Source organism: Bactrocera dorsalis, chromosome 6 (genome assembly GCF_023373825.1).
Source record: "Bactrocera dorsalis isolate Fly_Bdor chromosome 6, ASM2337382v1, whole genome shotgun sequence".
Lineage (NCBI taxonomy): Eukaryota > Metazoa > Arthropoda > Insecta > Diptera > Tephritidae > Bactrocera > Bactrocera dorsalis.
In genome coordinates this window covers 40,633,989-40,645,079 of record NC_064308.1, presented here as the reverse complement: position 1 = coordinate 40,645,079, position 11,091 = coordinate 40,633,989, and the positions used below count along the sequence as shown (strand labels likewise).

The 11,091-nt window shown below is 40.0% G+C and overlaps 1 pseudogene; it reads right to left on the bottom strand.

The window, feature by feature from the left end:
* Positions 1–4,412: 4,412 nt before the first annotated feature.
* Positions 4,413–6,197, bottom strand: LOC125779431 (adenosylhomocysteinase-like; annotated as a pseudogene).
* Between the last annotated feature and the right edge of the window lie 4,894 nt (positions 6,198–11,091).

Here is an 11,091-nt window from a genome sequence, read left to right as displayed (position 1 = left end):
GCTCCATCGAAGTCGCAAAGGGTGTCATTTTCGTTGCGTGACATTAAAGACAGTGTTTCAGATTTTTTTGGTGATGATACTTGCGATGTTCGTCACTGGGTTGAGGAATTTGATGATATGGCTAACACGGTCGGTTGGAATAATTTAGAACGATTTGTATACGCTAAACAACTACTTAAGGGAGCAGCGAAATTATTTGTACGTGGATTAATAGGAGTAAGAAATTGGGCTAGTTTAAAGCGTTCTCTTATCGATGAGTTTGCGGAAAAATTATGTGCGTCTGAAGTGCATCGAACTTTAAGAAATCGGCGTAAACAGCCAAAAGAAAGTTTTCAAGAATACCTTTATGCTATTTTAGAAATAGGTAAGCAAATCTCTTTAGATGAAAGAAGCGTAGTAGAGTATTTCGTGGATGGCATACCAGACATTAAGGCAAATAAGAGTATGTTATATCAAGCGAAAACGGTGGGCGAATTGAAAGAACAAATCCGCATATACGAGAAAGTTAGAAGTATACAAACTACAGTAGGCAAAGGATACGTGGAACGGTTCGCTACATAGAGTAAAGAATCGATGAAAAAGAAGTGTTTTAAGTATGACAAGGAAGGTCACATAGCAAGAGCCTGTCCGGAGGCTAGGTCTAATAATGTCGTTTGCTTTAAGTGCAAACAAAAGGGGCATTATTCTTATCAGTGCAAAGATCAAAGGGATAAGACGATAAAAAGTGAACGGGTAAATACAATTGATCGCAACAGAAACGTCCACCAGAAAAGGCGGAATGATCTTCGTTGATGCAACTATCAACGGTTTTACCTTCAGTGCACTAGTGGATACAGGGTGTATCGAGTGTATCATGAGGTACGATACCTTAGTGATGTTAGGAGATATAGAGCTAATTGGAGAAAAACAAAAATTGTTCGGTGTAGGTAAAGGTGTGCTTACGACATTAGGCAGATTTACGACCGATATTTCAATAGAAGTGTTGTCATTAAATGTAACATTTCACGAGGTTAAGGAAAGTGATATTCCGTATGCAGCCATAATTGGAAATGATGTACTTCGCGATGTTGAGTTAGTTTTTAGAGAAGGTAGTGTTGAGTTTAGGAAACTTGTGAGGACTGCTGAGGAGGCAGTGAAGCACGCAGGGGTCGGGGAGATTCCTGGTGGAGCTGAAGTGTTTGTGTCAGCTCACCGGCGTGCAAGTGGTGATGTTGAAGGGTTTGTGTCAACTCACCGTGAGTTAAGAGACTATGGGAATAGTCAAATTGAAGTTTCCGTGGAACAAAAGGACATTACCGGACCGGTATTAGAAACGAGGTCGGAAGTCATGGTAGACAATGGGTTAAGCAAAGTGTTCAGGGTATTGTGTTCAATGGGAACGGCAATGTTTGAGGAGTCAGATAAAGTGGATCTATCGCATCTGCCGATAGACGAGGCTAAAGTAGTTAACAGTTGGATTAATAGTTATTATCCTAGGAAGTCGAGTAAAACGCCTGTACAGATGAAATTGTTATTAAAAGATGAGAAACCGATATTTCAGCGGCCACGTAGAGTGTCGCAGGCGGATCAAAGATGTATTGATGAAGAGGTAGAGCGTATGCTTAAAGAAGGTATTATTCAGGAGAGTGTGTCGGAATACGCCTCTCCAGTTGTGTTAGTTACAAAGAAAAATGAAGCAAAACGGTTTTGTTGCGACTATCGCAAGATTAACGAGAAAATAGTCAGGGACAATTTTCCAATGACAGTGGTGGACGAAGCATTAGACAGATTACAGGGTGCAAGGGTCTTCACTACATTGGACTTGAAGAACGGATTCTATCATGTGCCAATAGAACCAGGGTCTCGGAAATACACGTCTTTCGTAACTCAGAACGGCCAATATGAGTTTTGTTTTGTGCTATTTGGTATTAATAATTCGCCGGCGGTATTTTGTCGATACATACGAGCAATTTTCCAGAACATGCTTGCGGATGGAACAGTCATAATATACATGGACGATATCGTCATTCCCGCCAAGGATTAGATCGAAGGTCGAGAGAAATTGGAAAAGGTATTAAGACATGCAAGTGAAAACGGTTTGCACATTAGATGGGAGAAATGCCAAATTTTAAAGAGAAAGATTAATTTTTTGGGGTTCGTTGTGGAGAACGGGGCAATTTTGCCTTCAGAAGAGAAGACAAAGGCAGTCAGGGCATTTCCAGTACCAACTAGTAAGAAAGAATTACAACGATATTTAGGTTTAACTTCATACTTCAGGCGTTTTATCCAAAATTATGCAGTTAATGCGAAGCCGCTAACAGATATGCTTCGTCAGGACGAAAAGTTTGGGTTGAGGGAAGAACAACTTTTAGCAATTCAAGATCTGAAGCGTGCGTTAGTAAATGCGCCCGCATTAAAGCTTTTCAATCCGCATGCGGAAACAGAGGTGCATGCTGATGCGTCAAAATTTGGTTACGGTGCAGTCTTACTACAAAGGGATTTAGAAGACAATCTGTTACATCCCATCGAATATATGAGTCGTAAAACCACAAGGGCGGAAGAGAAATATAGTGCTTTTGAATTTGAGGTTCTTGCAGCTTTAAAGGCATTACAGAAATGGCGTATATACTTAAGAGATATTCAGTTTAAAATAGTTAGCGATTGTAACGCTTTCGCTATGACAGTCAAGAAACAAGACGTACCAGACAGGATCATGAGGTGGGCAATGTACCTACAAGAATATAATTATGTGGTTGAACATAGGTCAGGAACTCGCATGAGACACGTAGATGCTCTTAGTCGTGCATACTGCTTATTAGTAGAAGACTCGTTAAAGTTTAGGATAAAAGAGGCGCAAACGCAGGATGATTGGATAAGAGCAGTGCGGAAAATTGTGGAAGTAGAATCATACGAAAACTTTTATTTAAGAAATGACTTACTTTACAACGACTTTGTAAAGGAATTGTTGGTGGTACCTTCCAGTATGGAAGAAGAAATTATAAAGCTAGCACATAGTCAGGGTCATTTTGCAGCAAAAAGAACACAGGAGCTAGTAGAGAGAAATTTTTATATACCAAACTTGAGCAAAAAAATACAAAATATAGTAACTTCGTGTGTAGAGTGCATAGTAATAGATGCGAAAAGGGGTAAGAAAGAGGGCTTGTTGACACCAATCGACAAAACTTGTGAGCCATTAGGTACTTACCATATTGACCATGTGGGTCCATTAACCGAAACTCGGAAAAAGTATAATCATATTTTAGTCATAATAGACGCATTTTCAATATTCGTTTGGTTATACCCAACGAAATCAACCGGGGTGGAGGAGGTAATCAATAATTTAGGGAAACAATCCTCAGTTTTCGGCAACACGAAACGGATTATAACGGACAGAGGAGCGGCTTTTACGTCAAAAGTGTTTAACGAATACTGCACGAAGGAGGGTATACAACACCTGTTGATTGCAACCGGTGTTCCACGAGGCAACGGACAGGTAGAACGCGTTCACAGAACCATTGTTCCAATGCTGTCTAAGAAATGTCAAGGTAACCCAACCCAGTGGTACAACCGCGTCGCAAAAGTACAACAGATTTTAAATAACACTGCACCACGCAGTACGAAAATGTCACCTTTTAGAATTCTTACAGGATTAAACATGCGAGTAGTAGATTACCCAGACTTACATGAAATTTTAAAAGATCTCGAAATAGAGGAATTGAATTTAGAACGTGAATCATTAAGAAAGAGTGCTCATGAAAGTATAGAAAAAATACAAAAAGAGAACTGTAAGACGTTTAATCAGAAAAGGAAAGAAAGCCGTGAATACAACATAGGAGATTTGGTAGTCATTAAGAAAACTCAGTTCGGGGTGGCTACGAAATTACGACTGAAGTATTTAGGACCGTACAGGGTAGTCGCTAAACCATGACAGGTACGAGGTTGACAAAGTAGGAAATACGGAAGGACCTAAAAACACCACTACAGTGGCAGAAAACATTAAAAGGTGGACTTAATTATTCGAGGTCGAATAATAGGTCAGGACAGCCGATTGTAGGAAGAAATAATATATAGAACATGTGGCAGTATTGTCACTGAACGTATAATGTAGTTCAGTTGGCAACACTGCAAATCAGCTGTTAATTAACGAAGCGTCCATCAGCAGCCATCATTGTAACGGTCCATATGGATCATCCATTTTTGTATTAGAAACTAAGATTCATTGTTCAAGCATCAGTGGTTAAGGGCAGTACGTAAGCAAGAGTAGTGAAGAAGACATTGTATAATGCGGTCGCGCCACCGCCTGAATTTTGAAGTGCGAAATAAATAAAATAAAGTTTAAAACTAAAACGCAGTGTTCCTTTTTTTTAAGTAAATCCTACATACACATATCTTAATACTAACCTACTGTACATACCGACAGCATGTACACATATCTTAAACATAAATATGTAAGTGTTCCCAACGGCATACTCAACTATTTCTTATCTATTATTATTTTAAGATCATTTGCGATCTTTTATATTGCATAAATTAAATACTACCGTCTCTAATCAATATACCCGAAATGAATATGTATTTATTACAGTGATGATTGAAATGGGTATTTGTAGTATATATTTACGTTTAAGATAGTATGTATGTGCTTACGGCAATGCAGATAAATATTTGTAATATGATGTCTGTTTCTATTCAGATTTACAAAAATATCTTATTTACAATTGTAGCCGTTAAGAACTGTTCAGAAATCTGAACATAATGCCCACGTTGAAGTGTTTACATTTCAAAAATAATTCAACTGTTTATGAATCTCAGGCATTTTAATTAAAATTTTCTTTATATGATTAGCGGGACGAACTCGTAATAATTTTTCTTACATAAGCTATTTTTTTATTGTACTACATTTTAGTCTTTAATATAATTTTAATTTACTAATATTAATAATTACGTAAGGTATATCACCCTACCGGATATGCATGTCTTTATGAATTACAGATGTGTCCTAGGACTATTGTTACGATGATTGCACAATATGATGCCGTTATGCACCATATGATGTCATTCTAAGTCCAAGTGTTGCGAATTTAATCACGGTCTGGCGAATTCTTCATCGCGTATTTTCGGAAACAGAGGCACACCTACGTTATATTTGTCAGCCTTGGTCCACAATTCGATTTCTGCCAACACTTGATTTTTGAACGAGTTGAACATCTCAAGCTGGGATAATCGTGTGCAAAGCCCAAATGGGGGTGGGGTTTGTCATTAATCTTCCCCTTGGCGTTGGCATTCAAGCATGCGACGTCGATTTCAGAATCAAAAATACCAATATTACAAATGGTCGCATTGTCGGGCATGTGTTCAAAATGTGCGCCAGCAATAATGTTTTGTATGCCTGCTCCATGGTGGTTACTTCATAGCCTTCCATAGTTGCTTGGAAAGGCGTGATGGGATCGATTTCGGTGACAATAACGATTCCGCCGAAACTACGCAGAGCTTGTGCACAACCTTTGCCCATATCACCATAATAAGCAACACAGCACACTTTGCCAGCAATAATGACATCGATGGACCATTTAATACAATCCACTAGTGACTCGCGACAACCATACAGATTATAGAATTTACTCTTGGTCACCAAGTCGTTGACGTTGATGGCTGCCACACCGAGACATCTCTCCTTCGCCATTTCATATACATTATGAACACCGGATGCAGTTTCTTCGCTCAAACCCTTGATGCCCTTCGGGTACTGTGGGAACTTTTCATGTACTAAGTTTGCCAATTCACCACTATTATCGAGAATCAAGTTCAAGAGCTGACCATCTGAGAACAGTAAGGTCTGTTCAATACACCATAAGTATTCTTCATTCATCAGGTCAAACAAGGAGTCTTTTTAGTTTTGGTGCAATAAAAATAAAAGCTTCTTTGCTTGGCTCTTTATTTCCACTTGAGAGTTAAAAATAAAAACAATGAGCTTCCTTGCTTAGTTCTATATTTCAACTGAATTAATCTTTATTTCAATCTGTGCAGCTTACATTCTAACTTGATGTACGTGCAGGCACTTATCTTCTTCTTCTTGTTCTTAACTGGCGTAGACACCGTTTAGGCGATTATAGCCGAGTTAACAACATCACGTCAGTCGTTTCTTCTTTTCGCTACGTGGCGCCAATTGGATATTCCAAACGTGGCCAGGTCCTTCTCCCGCTGGTCTTTCCAACGGAGTGGAGTGGTGGCGGGTACAGAGTCGAATAATTTCAGAGCTGGAATGTTTTCGTCCATCCGGACAACATGACCTAGCCAGCGTAGCCGCTGTCTTTTAACTCGCTGAACTATGTTAATGTCGTCGTATATCTCATACAGCTCATCGTTCCATCGAATGCGATATTCGCCGTGGCCAACGCGCAAAGGACCATAAATCTTTCGCAGAACTTTTCTCTCGAAAACTCACAACGTTGACTCATCAGTTGTTGTCATCGTCCAAGCCTCTGCACTGCGGGTATTATGAGTGACTTATAGAGTTTGGTTTTTGTTCGTCGAGAGAGGACTTTGCTTCTTAATTGCCTACTCAGTCCAAAGTAGCACCTGTTGGCAAGCGTTATCCTGCGTTGGATTTCCAGGCTGACGTTGTTGGTGGGGTTAAAACTGGTTCCTAAAACTGATTTCAAGATAGCGGAAATTATCTACAACTTCAAAGTTATGACTGTCAACAGTGACGTGAGAGCCAAGTCGCGAGTGCGACGACTGTTTGTTTGATGACAGGAGATATTTCGTCTTGCTCTCGTTCACTGCCAGACCCATTTGTTTTGCTTCCTTGTTTTGGTGTTGAGGCAGATGATATCAATAGCATCGGCATACGCCAGCAGCTGTACACTCTTATAAAAGATTGTACCTGCTCGATTAAGTTATGCCGACCAACATATGTTTACACAGGCGTATTAGTTTTGCGGGGATACCAAATTCAGACATCGCGGCATAAAGGCAGTTCCTTTTCGTGCTGTCGAAAGCAGCTTTGAAATCGACGAAGAGGTGGTGTGTGTCGATTCTCCTTTCACGGGTCTTTTCCAAGATTTGGCGTATGGTGAATATCTGGTCGGTTGATGATTTAACAGGTCTAAAGCCACACTGATAAGGTCCAATCAGTTTGTTGACAGTGGGCTAAAGCCCACACAATGCGCTCGATAGAACCTTATACGCGATGTTGAGGAGGCTTATCCCACGGTAGTACGCGCATATTGTGGGGTCTCCTTTTTTATGGATTGGGCATAGCACACTTAAATTCCAATCGTTGGGCATGCATGATGATGCATGCTCCTTATCAGTTCGTCGCCGCCGTGTTTGAATAGCTCGGCCGGCAATCCATCGGCCCCTGCCGCTTTGTTGTTTTTCAGGTGGGCATTTGCTATTCGAACTTCTTCATGGTCGGGAAATGGAACGTCTGCTCCATCGTCATCGATTGGGGTATCGGGTTCGCCTTCTCCTGGTGTTATGCGTTCACTGCCATTCAGCAGGCTGGAGAAGTGTTCCCTCCATAATCTAAGTATGCTCTGGGCATCGGTGGCTAGATCACCTTTGGTGGTTCTACATGAGTATGCTCCGGTCTTGAAACCTTCTGTAAACCACCGAATTTTTTCATAGAATTTTCGAGCATTACCCCTGTCGGCCAGCTTATCAAGCTCTTCGTACTCACGCATTTCGTCCTCTTTCTTTTTCTGTGTACAAATGCGTCTCGCTTCCCTTTTTAACTCTCGGTATCTATCCCATCCCGCACGTGTTGTGGTCGATCGCTGTCCTTGCCCCGTCCATCGCATTTCTTGGACGGCGGTGATATCAGCCTTCACTCTAACGAGGACATGAACCAGCTGGGCAGCGGTACCTTTCCAATTAAGGGACCGGACATTCCAGGTGCATGCCCTCCATTCGTAGTCCTTATTTCGTTTTCCATGGTCGTCATCAAAAGGGAGGTCTCTCATCCGAGGCTGATTGTTACTATTCGTTGGGGGTGTTTTTTTACGTGGCGGGTCCCAAACCCAGTGCACAACCCTGCGGAGGGGATGTTTCGCCTTCTCACTTTAGCTCGCCTTCAAACGGTCAAAGACCAGAAGTCGTGAGCTGCTTGAGTCATATGTAAAAGATTCGTTTCTGGCCACTCCCAAGTGAATGGCGATCAGAGAACTTTCCTCACTTGCGAGAACTTCTACACAAGACTCCATCCTTCGAGGCACTTATACATGTGTTTATACTTACATACATACATATATTAGCATGCATGCCAGAAGAATTTGTTTTGTCAGCAGAAATGTGTAAGAAAACTTAACATTTGGACATAAAGCATATGTAAAAGAAATATACACAGAAAAACAAAATAATGTTAAAATAATTTCCGGTCATAAAAAAAATAATAATAATTAAATGAAATTTAAGCGATATTCTATATACGTGTAATATTTTATTTGAATTGGAATACTCTTATTTACTTAAAAGAGTTCGCGATTACACACACTATCAAATACGTAAAGCTTCTTGTCATATCAAGTTCGTTCAAAACTCTTATTTACTTAAAAGAGTTCTCGTCTAGTCATATAAAAACATATATGTATATACAAAAATATTTTTGAAATCTCGGTTTATCAAAAAACTATTGGTTTCATTGATTTTTTTGGAACTCTTACATACGAAAAAGTCTTCTATTCAACATTTCATATACGAAACTTTTTCTAAACATCTACAAGTCTAGTTTTCACTAAGACGTTGTAATTTATTCCATACATATTTTAAATGAGCTCAGACTCAAAGGAATCTAAACCAACTCAGTTGCTAAAAGTTCCAAAGATGATTTCAGAAGAACAAAGTCCGTGTTCACCTGCAGATGCTACACGCTCAAAGCAAGGTGCTGCAAAACAAGGGGTGAAAGATATTTCATACACCACATTAATTTCCGGGAATGGCAGTCTAATTCGACATTGCACTCGATTCTCATCTTCACCGATTCAAGATAATTCAGAATCGGTATTAGTAATTAAAAAAGAAAATCTTGACAACCTCTGGACTCGTCTCCAAGCGGCATATGACGCAATCGTAGAATTTCAAATCCGAAATTTCCCACAGATAACTGGGACCCCATTCTGGTAAATATTTATATGCACAGCTGCATTACAGAAAAATCGTTACTTTTGTGGGAGCAATCGCTCTCATCGCGAAGAAAGTGCCCAACGTGGCAGCAAATAAAAAAAAGAATTTCTTACTACCCAAAAAGAGCAACAGGTTTAGTTGCAACAACAAATTCAGAAAACTGCCAAGAAGCACTATGCTGCTCAAAGGCGTTAAAACCCCAAACGCTACATAGCGAAAATCACAGTAGGATACTATTACCCACAGCAGTTGTCTCCATCGAACACCGAGGAGAACTGTTTAAACTCAGAATTTTAATAGACCAAGGATCACAACGATCATTTATAGCGTCTATGCACAAAACAGGCTGCAGTTGCCAACAAAACTGACCAATTTTGAAATCACGGGAATGGGCGGAAGAGTTGTTCAAAATTCAAATTAAATTTGCTCCATTACCCTCTTTTCCCCCAAAGCGGATAAGAGCATACAAGCAGAAGCTATTGTCTTACCGCAATTAACCAATATGCTACCCAGCTATTATATAAATAGCAAGCATTGGCAAAAGGTTTCACACCTAAAGCTTGCAGACCCAAATTGCAACACCCCCACTCAAAAAGATCTTGTATTAGGCAGCGATCTCATACCACAGATAATACTCGAAGGTATTGAGAAATTCACAAATACACTTCTAACGCACAACATCATTTTGGGATGGGTCCTAAGTGGACTAGTTGCGGAACCAGTCACTACATTGACAACACAAGTTGAGGAAGTCTCAAACGAGTACCTCAATTCACAATTGAAAAAATTTTTGGAATTAGAAGAACTCCCCTCCATATCAGTCACAACCGCTGAAGATTAGTATTGTAAGGACTTTTACAAAGCCACAAGTACTAGATCAGAAAATGGTACGTCGTACGACTACCACTTAAGCAACAATTTCCTAACACACTTGCCTTAGGTCACTCTCGCACCTCTGCAATACAGCAGTTTCTAAGTATGGAAAGAAACCTACTTAAAAAGTTGAACTCAAATCTGAATATGATGGTGTGTTAGAAGAATACCTCCATTTAGATCATATGAAGGAAGTTAACCAAGGGGAGAAAATCGTCAACGGCAAATACTACTCCTTTTACCTGCCACATCACGCTGTAGTAAAGCCAGACAAAAAAACAACAAAAGTAACAGTTGTCTTTAATGCCCCGAAACCACTAGTGCGGGGAATTCCCTAAATGATATCCTATTTACGGGACCACACTTCAATCAGATTTAATGCCTCTGATATTAAATTGGCGTATATACAAATACGTATTCAATGGGGACGTTGAAAAAATGTATCGGCAAATAGTCGTACATAGAGACGACCAAGATTTTCAACGTATTATTTTCCAAAGATCCCCCACCAGTCCTCTACGCGACTTCAAATTAAAAACAGGGTGTCACACCCTTCCACAAGCATACGAGGCCTTATTACAGATAATGAAAGCCCTTAAATCCGCAGGGTTTCCATTAAAAAAGATTACATCAAATTACCCAAATATACTCAAAAATATTCCAAACGAAAATGTGTTGGACACCAATTTCCTTAAAAGGAAAGTACAATGGAATGCAATATCGGGCCAGTTTTCATACACGACAGAGTACCCATATCCGCATTATCAGCAATCACAAAAAGACAGATTTTATCCTCGGTGGCAAAATTTTTCGACCCCACTGGATGGCTTTCGCCAATTATGATACAAGCGAAAATCTTAATACAAGAATTATGGCTAGATGGAACCGACTGCGACGAACAAGTGAAACCTCTTCGCTTAGAAAAATGGTCCCAGTTCGCAAACAATCTGAATGATATTTCTCAGATACAAATTCCTCGATGGGTAAATTACTCTCCCGATCACGAAGTCGAATTACATGGCTTCTGTGACGCCTCAGAAAAGGCATACTGCGCTACTATCTACATATGTGCGCACGCAAAGTGACACCATGAACGCAAGCCACTTATTAGTA